The sequence below is a fragment of the Triticum dicoccoides genome, chromosome 2B (genome assembly GCF_002162155.2).
Source record: "Triticum dicoccoides isolate Atlit2015 ecotype Zavitan chromosome 2B, WEW_v2.0, whole genome shotgun sequence".
Taxonomy (NCBI): Eukaryota; Viridiplantae; Streptophyta; class Magnoliopsida; order Poales; family Poaceae; genus Triticum; species Triticum dicoccoides.
The window spans coordinates 204,762,487-204,770,204 of NC_041383.1; the positions used below are offsets into that span (position 1 = coordinate 204,762,487).

The 7,718-nt window shown below is 44.5% G+C and overlaps 1 pseudogene; it reads left to right on the forward strand.

The window, feature by feature from the left end:
* LOC119360784 overlaps window positions 1-3,091 on the forward strand; it is a 54,038-nt pseudogene extending 50,947 nt beyond the window's left edge.
* Window positions 3,092-7,718: the final 4,627 nt, after the last annotated feature.

Below are 7,718 nucleotides of genomic sequence, written 5' to 3' on the forward strand. Positions count from 1 at the left end.
CGCCATTAGTATACCATTCGGTGCTCCACTAGTATTCCCTCCGGGTGCGCCACTAATAACCTTACAGGTGCGCCACTAGTAATAAAGGAAGGTGCGCCACTAATAAGGGCTTAATGCGCCACTAGTAATGTATTTGGAAAACAAAAAAAAATCTAAATTTACAGAAAACAACCTATAAGGAAAAATAATTTAAAAACAAAAAATGAAATAAAATCATAATTTTTATTATAGTAAGAATATTACAATGTCTTTACAGTTTCCAATAAAAGGAAAATTGCAAGGAAATAAAAGAAAATCCTAAAACTAATCTTCTAATCTTTTCTTCTTTTTCTTCACTTTATCCCTGGAAAATGGAACAAAATAAACAGAAACACAAACAAACTATTTATAACATGTCAATACTGTCATTTTTTATGCAGAACTAGATATGAGCATATATTTCCAGAATTACATGGTGTGAATATTGTATGAGTAAGATTATAATGGAAATGAATTTTGATAGGAGCCCACTTTCGACGAGTATTTATCTCACAGAGCTAGGTAATCAGGGCGTTTACCTTTTGATCATATTATTATACTATACTACCAGTATACTACTCCACTTGGATTTTTTAGATGAGCAGATCTGAGATAGACATATGTTCAAGTGGCTATAGGTAGGCTTGAAGAATTCTCATCGGTTCAAGTGGCTACAGGTAGTCGCACAGCTGGAATATAGACTACTAGTACTATTTGAAAAGAAAACAAGAGCAAATCTGAACGTACTAGTCAGATCTGATCACATTGAGCTAGAAAGAAAATTCATCAGGAAATAGATGGCCGACGACTTACTTGCAGACGTTGAGGATCTCGTTGTGACCGGCGAAGACGCTGCGGAGCGCGTTGCAGACGGACTGCTCACAGTGATAGCTGCCGTGCAGATGGACTGCTCACAGTGATAGCTGCCGCAGATGAACTTGTTGTCCTACAGGTAGTCCAGCAGCCAGGAATTAAAGATATGAGGGCTAGAATTGAAAGAACTAACAATTCATGAGTAGGGCAAACATAAACATGCTCAAGTATAAGAAAAAGGAGAACACCCAATTCTATGCAACAACATAGAAAAAAAGGAATAATTTAGCTGATGCATTTGAGCTCATATGCTTTAGAAGTGGTCATACGATGTGTTTAGCATTCCCATACGATGGTGTCCTTTTTTCTTCTTCTAAGGAGCACATACTCTTTGTGGTATTGTGGTTATACTAAGTTACTAACTCACCAGCAAGCAATCTCAAACAAGTATCAGCAAAAAAAAGGGTTACTTACTAAGTCGAAGCCTGTTCTTTAATGCAGCTAAACAAACATATGTTGTGATAGGTAAAATACCCTTTAAAGCAGGACTGATTCCAGAGTCTATGATGTTCACCAATCAACGCGGTGCTCTATATCTATCACTGCGAGAACTGAAAACAGACTACCCGAAAAAAGTACTAGAACACAAGCAGCAACATAGACGAAAAACAGGAATAGTTCAGCCAAATGCAGTTGAGCCAGTTGGCATACAATTCAACAGTTGTTAAGAATCAAATTAAGGGTGTGTGGCATTTCCATATCCTGGTGTATTTATCTCTAAAGAACACTAATACTCTGTTTGGTAATATTAAGTTACTAACCGGAAGCCTCTTTTAGTGCAGCTAAACAAATACATGCTCAAATATGTTACCTATTCTCTAGAACAGCGCTGATTCCAAAATAAGCAACGCAAAGCATGTACATTACCCCTAGATGGTATGACCCGAAGGTGAAAAGCACGACATTTGCGTTGACTTGGCCTCTCTGAATAGCCAACTCCTTAACCCACTCTTTCACAATCTGCATTTCAAACATGCATATTGTTCACCAGACGATAAATTACCGAAAGGTAACGCCAACTTGCATATGGCAGGAGGAAACAGCCACCTTGTCAAGCTTCCCCAGCACCTCTTCTTGCCTGGCGGCCTCCTCCTTGCTCTTGTACAGACCCAGCTGGGCCAAAAGCTGCGATTTTGATCAACGAGCAAGGCTTCAATCGGCTCATCTAGTACTTGGTTGAAATAGGAAGGTAAAGAAGACCAGAATATAGGAGTTCTATGGAGTGTTTTTTTTCAGCTCACCATAGAGAATTGGTAGCTGGTAAACTTGGTTGGTGACACATATGATTGTGAAGTTGTTGGTATTTCACCAAGTTTCAAGCTAAAGCTAGACCCGGGTTCTGTCTGAAGTCTGAACTGACAAGTTATAATAAGCTCAAGACTGGAGTGACTTTATTCATCCCTATCCAGTATACTCTACTAGTGCAGAAGTGAATTTGTTGTCAAAATTTACTTGGTTGTAAGCGGGAGGTGAAGAACGCCAGAATTATACAACCTGACAGCCCAAGATTCAGATGTTATATGTCGGTCATGTTGCTTAGGGAAACTTGGATCAGAAGTTCAGAACCCAAGATTCAGATGGCATGATGTAGGTGACTCCTAGCTAAATGAGAGCACGCGAGAAACGGCAGGGAGGGAGCGGGTGTTACTTAGCTCACCTGGGAAACGAAGAAGTGGACGGATGCGCGCAGGAGACGACGATACGAAGCGCTCAACTTGGCGGCGCCGGTGGGAATGGCGACCCTAGCGGCTCTGGCGCTGCTTCTGTGCATCTCCATGACCTCCATGGACGGGTGCGCCGCTGCTTAGTACAAGGTGGGCGGGCTGGACGCGTGGGGGGTGCCGCCGTCCAGCAAGCCGGACGTGTATGTGCGGTGGGCCAAGTCCGTCCCCGTCAAGCTCGGCGACGCCCTCTTCTTCCTCTACCCACCCAGCCAGGACAGCGCCGTGCAGCTCACCGCCAAGGCCTTCGCCGCCTGCGACGTGTCCGACCCGCTGCTCAAGCTGGAGGACGGCAACTCCGTCTTCAACCTCACCAAGCCCGGGCGGGCCTACTTCAGCAGCGCCGCCCCGGGGCGCTGCCGCAAGGGCCAGAAGTTCAAGCTGCGATGATACTTGTAAGAAACAGAATCATAGCCTCGGAGCGGCCAACCTGTGGCAATAATCGAATCAGAGCGGCACATCGGTTCGAACCTGCTCCAATTCCTGCGTGCTATGGAGGTCAGCCTCCAGCAGCCCGTCGAAGGACCGCATAATCGGGAAGCTAGACGAGGATCTGGAAGCCCGGCTACGGCCGTGGCGGCTGGATCTGGGGCCTTGGGGTGGCGGCTGGATCTAGGGCCTTGGGGTGGCGAGGAGCTCCTCCTCCTGCAGCTCGGCGGCCTCCACACCCCGGAGCAACGCCCTCGCCGGAAGACGTGGTCACCAGCTCTCCTCTGGATCCGATGAGGAGGGTTGGGGAAGGAGCTCACCACGGCTCCATGCCCTGGATCTGGTGTGAGTGAGGGGGAAGGGGGCTCGTCGTGGTCGGGAGGGAGAGGAATAGGCGGGCGGCCGGGGCTTCCCGATCTAGAACGAAGTCGAGGGAGGTGGGTGGGTGTGTCAGGAGGAAGGGGGAGGGGAGAGAACATGACTAGAGGGAGGGGATAAGGGGTGATAGCAATGGCGCACTGGTAGGCGTGCGCCATACGTGTAGATAGCAATGGCGCATCTCGTACTAGTGCGCCATTACTAGTTAAAACTAGTAATGGCGCACGGTGGAACAGTGCGCCATTAGTAGTTTTGCAAAAAAAGGAATAAAAAATATAATAAAAAACAACATTAGTGGCGCACTTTTCGACATGTGCGCCATTACTAGTTACAACTAGTAATGGCGCACTGTGTCTGGATGCGCCATTAGTATGTTTGGACAGGCGCACTAGTTCAAAAAAAATTGATACTAATGGCGCACCTTGGGCCAGGTGCGCCATTAGTAGTTTCAACTCTAATGGTGTATCAGAAGGTGGTGCGCCATTAGTATATACTAATGGCGCACCGCTTGTCTGGTGCGCCATTAGTGTCAATCCCATCTATAGCCCTTTTTCTAGTAGTGTGTTCGACATTTTCATCTCCAGTGTTCCGAGACCATATTTGTACATGCTAGGCTCGTCAAGTTTAACCCAAGTATTCCGCATGTGTAAGTCTGGCTTACACCCATTGTATGTGAACGTAGAGTCTATCTCACTCGATCATCATGTGGTGCTTCAAAATGACGAACTTTAGCAATGGCACGTACTCGGGAAGAACACTTTTATTTTGAAATTTAGTGAAGGGATCATCTTATAATGCTACCGCCGTTCTAAGCAAAATAATATACATAAAGGATAAACATCAGATGCAATCAATACATGTGACATGATATGGCCATCATCATCTTGTGCTTTTGATATCCATCTCCAAAGCATCGTCTTGATCTCCATCGTCATCAGCTTGACACCTTGATCTCCATCGTTGCGTCATGGTCGTCTCGCCAACTATTGCTTCTACAACAATTGCTAACGCATAGCGATAAAGTAAAGCAATGACATGGGCTTGCATTTCATACAATAATGAGACAACCATAAGGCTCATGCTAGTTGTCGATAAATTACAAAACATGATCATCTCATACAATAAAGTATATCACATCATGTCTTGACCATATCACATCACAACATAGCCTGCAAAAACAAGTTAGCTGTCATCTACTTTGTTGTTGCAAGTATTACGTGCCTGCTACAGGTTTCTAGCTAGAACCGTTCTTACCTATGGAAAAAACCATAATGGTGATTTATCAAGTTTGCTATTTTAACCTTCTTCAAGGACTAGCCGCAGTCAAATTAAATTCAACTAAAGTAGGAGAAACAGACACCCGCTATCCACCTTTATGCAAAACTAGTTACATCTCAATCGGTGGAACCGGTCTCATGTGCGTGGACATGTAAGGTTGGTCTAGGCCGGTTCATCCCACAATGCCGCCGAATCAAAATAAGACGTTGGTGGTAAGCAGTGTGAACATCACCGCCCACGACTTATTTGTGTTCTACTCGTGCATATCATCTATGCATAGACCTGGCTCTGATGCCACTGTTGGGAACGTTGCATGAAAACAAATAATTTCTATGCACATGCAAGATCTATCCATGGAGATGCATAGCAACGAGAAGGGGAGTCTGTCTATGTACCCTCGTAGACCGTAAGCTGAAGCATTTAGTAATGTGGTTGATGTAGATGAACTTCTTCGCGCTCCAACCGATCAAGTATTGAATGTACGGCACCTCCGAATCCTACTTGGGGTCTTCCCCCAAGTGGCACCCCTTCCTTATTAGGAGTGTGGGAGGAAGGAAGGAGGAGGTGGCACCCCTCCATACCTTTCTCTCCTGAGGAGGGAAAGGTAGGAGGGGTCACCCCTCCTCCTTTCCTTCCCCTAGGGCTGGCCAGCCAAGGGAAGGGGCGCACCAGCCCCTTTGTGGGTTGTCTATCCCCTCCTTTGGCCAATAAGGCCCATAACTTCCCGGGGGGGTGCCCAGAACCTCTTTCGGTGACCCGATTTCTTCCCAGTATGTCCCGAAACACTTCTGGTGTCCAAATACCATCGTCCTATAACCCCTCGACCATTTAGAGACTCCTTGTCATGTTTGTGATCTCCCGGGACTCTAAATAACATTCGGTCACCAAATCGTATAAAACTATATCGTCAACGAACGTTAAGCGTGCGGACCCTATGGGTTCGAGAACTATGTAGACATTGGGGACACCTTTCCGGTCAATAACCAATAGCGGAACCTGGATGACCATATTGGTTCCTACATATTCTACGAAGATCTTTATCGGTCGAACCGATATGACAACATACGTAATTCCTTTTGTCCATCGGTATGTTACTTGCCCGAGATTCGATCATCGGTATCTTCATACCTTCAATCTTGGTACCGACAAGTCTCTTTACTCGTTCCGTAATACATCACCTTGCAACTAACTCCTTGGTCATTTGCTTGCAAGCTTATGATGTGTATTACCGAGAGGGCCCAGAGATACCTATCCGATACTCAGAGTGACAAATCCTAATCTCGATCTATGCCAACTCAACAAACACCTTCGGAGATACCTGTAGAGCATCTTTATAATCACCCAATTACATTGTGACGTTTGATAGCACACAAGGCATTCCTCCCGGTATCTAGGAGTTGCATAATCTCATAGTCGAAGGAATATGTATTTGACATGAAGAAAGCAATAGAAATAAACTGAACGATCAATATGCTAAGCTAACAGATCGGTCTTGTCCATCACATCGTTCTCCTAATGATGTGATCCCATTATCAAATGACAACACATGTCTATGGTTAGGAAACTTTGACCATCTTTAGTCAACGAGCTAGTCTAGTAGAGGCTTATTAGGCACACGGTATTTGTTTATGTATTCACACATGTATTTAAGTTTCTGATCAATACAATTCTAGCATGAATAATAAACCTTTATCATGAATAAGGAAATATAAAATAAATACTTTATTATTGCCTCTAGGGCATATTTCCTTCATATTGAGCTAGGAGAGGCATCTAAAACTTTTTTTTGAAAAGGGCCAAGACCTCCACTATACATAGGTTAGAGGGGGAAGAGGGGGCAGACACCATTTTTTTAGACAATGTCGCGAAGCTTTATTCAAAGCACCATAGTGTTTATAGGGATGAAATGAATACCGTCATGCTGTCCAAATCAGACATGGCGACCAAGCCCTAACCGCAAGGCATGCTTCGCAGCCACCAAGGAGAGAAGGCCCTCCTTGGGGCACCAGCCAAGGGGAGGGGAGGGTCCCCCCCCCTCTCCAATTCGGACTCCCCCTATGGATGGGGGTGCCTCCTCCATTTGGGTCCTTATGGCCCAAGTTTCCTTCCAGCACTTGGCCTTTTAAGACCTGTTGATATTAAATTAAATATAAAAGCCCTCTACCAATTACTAGAGCATATTATATATAATTTAACAGCCCTGGAAACATTTTTCACCTATATATTAATTATCAGTAATACCTGGTACTACCCGATACTCTCTGAACCCCTTCTGATGACCCCAAAACGCTTCTGGTTCCTCTTTTAATTATTCCGAATATCTACAAAACTATTTCACCAATAAATACTTGATACTCTCGTCCTACTAACACTCAGCAGATCATGATTACCTTAAACTTGTGACCCTGTAGGTTCGATAAACCATACACATGAATGAAACCCCTTTGTTCAATGACCATTAGCGGAACCGTGGACGTCCATATCGATCCCTATGATTACACGAATGACATTTGAGTGAGCCTTTGGTTATCATATGATGTTCCCTTTGCTTCGTGATACTTGCTACTTGTAAACTGCATTCGGATTTCCCCCGAAGAGAAGGGGATATGCAATATGATAAAGATAACTATTTCCCTCAGTGAGAACCAAGGTTATCAATCAATAGGAGAACCACACAAATGCCCGTCTTTGGTACCTACACACACAAAAGCAAATACTTGCACCCAGCACAGGCAAGTGGGTTTTCAATCCCCTTGAACTCGTTACTTGCAAGGATAATTCTGATAGTGATAGAAAGATAAATAATTGAGAAACAAAATAAAAGTAAATAAATTGCAGCAAGGTATTTGGGGTTTTTATAATATGTAAAAGTAGACCCGGGGGCCATAATACAAATACGTGTCTTATCCCCTTCTGTCACTGGGATATAGAGACCCACAAGATTGAACCCAATACAAAGAACCTCTCCCAGTGAAGATAAATCAATCTAGTTGGTCAAACAAACAGATAGGTCAGACAAAA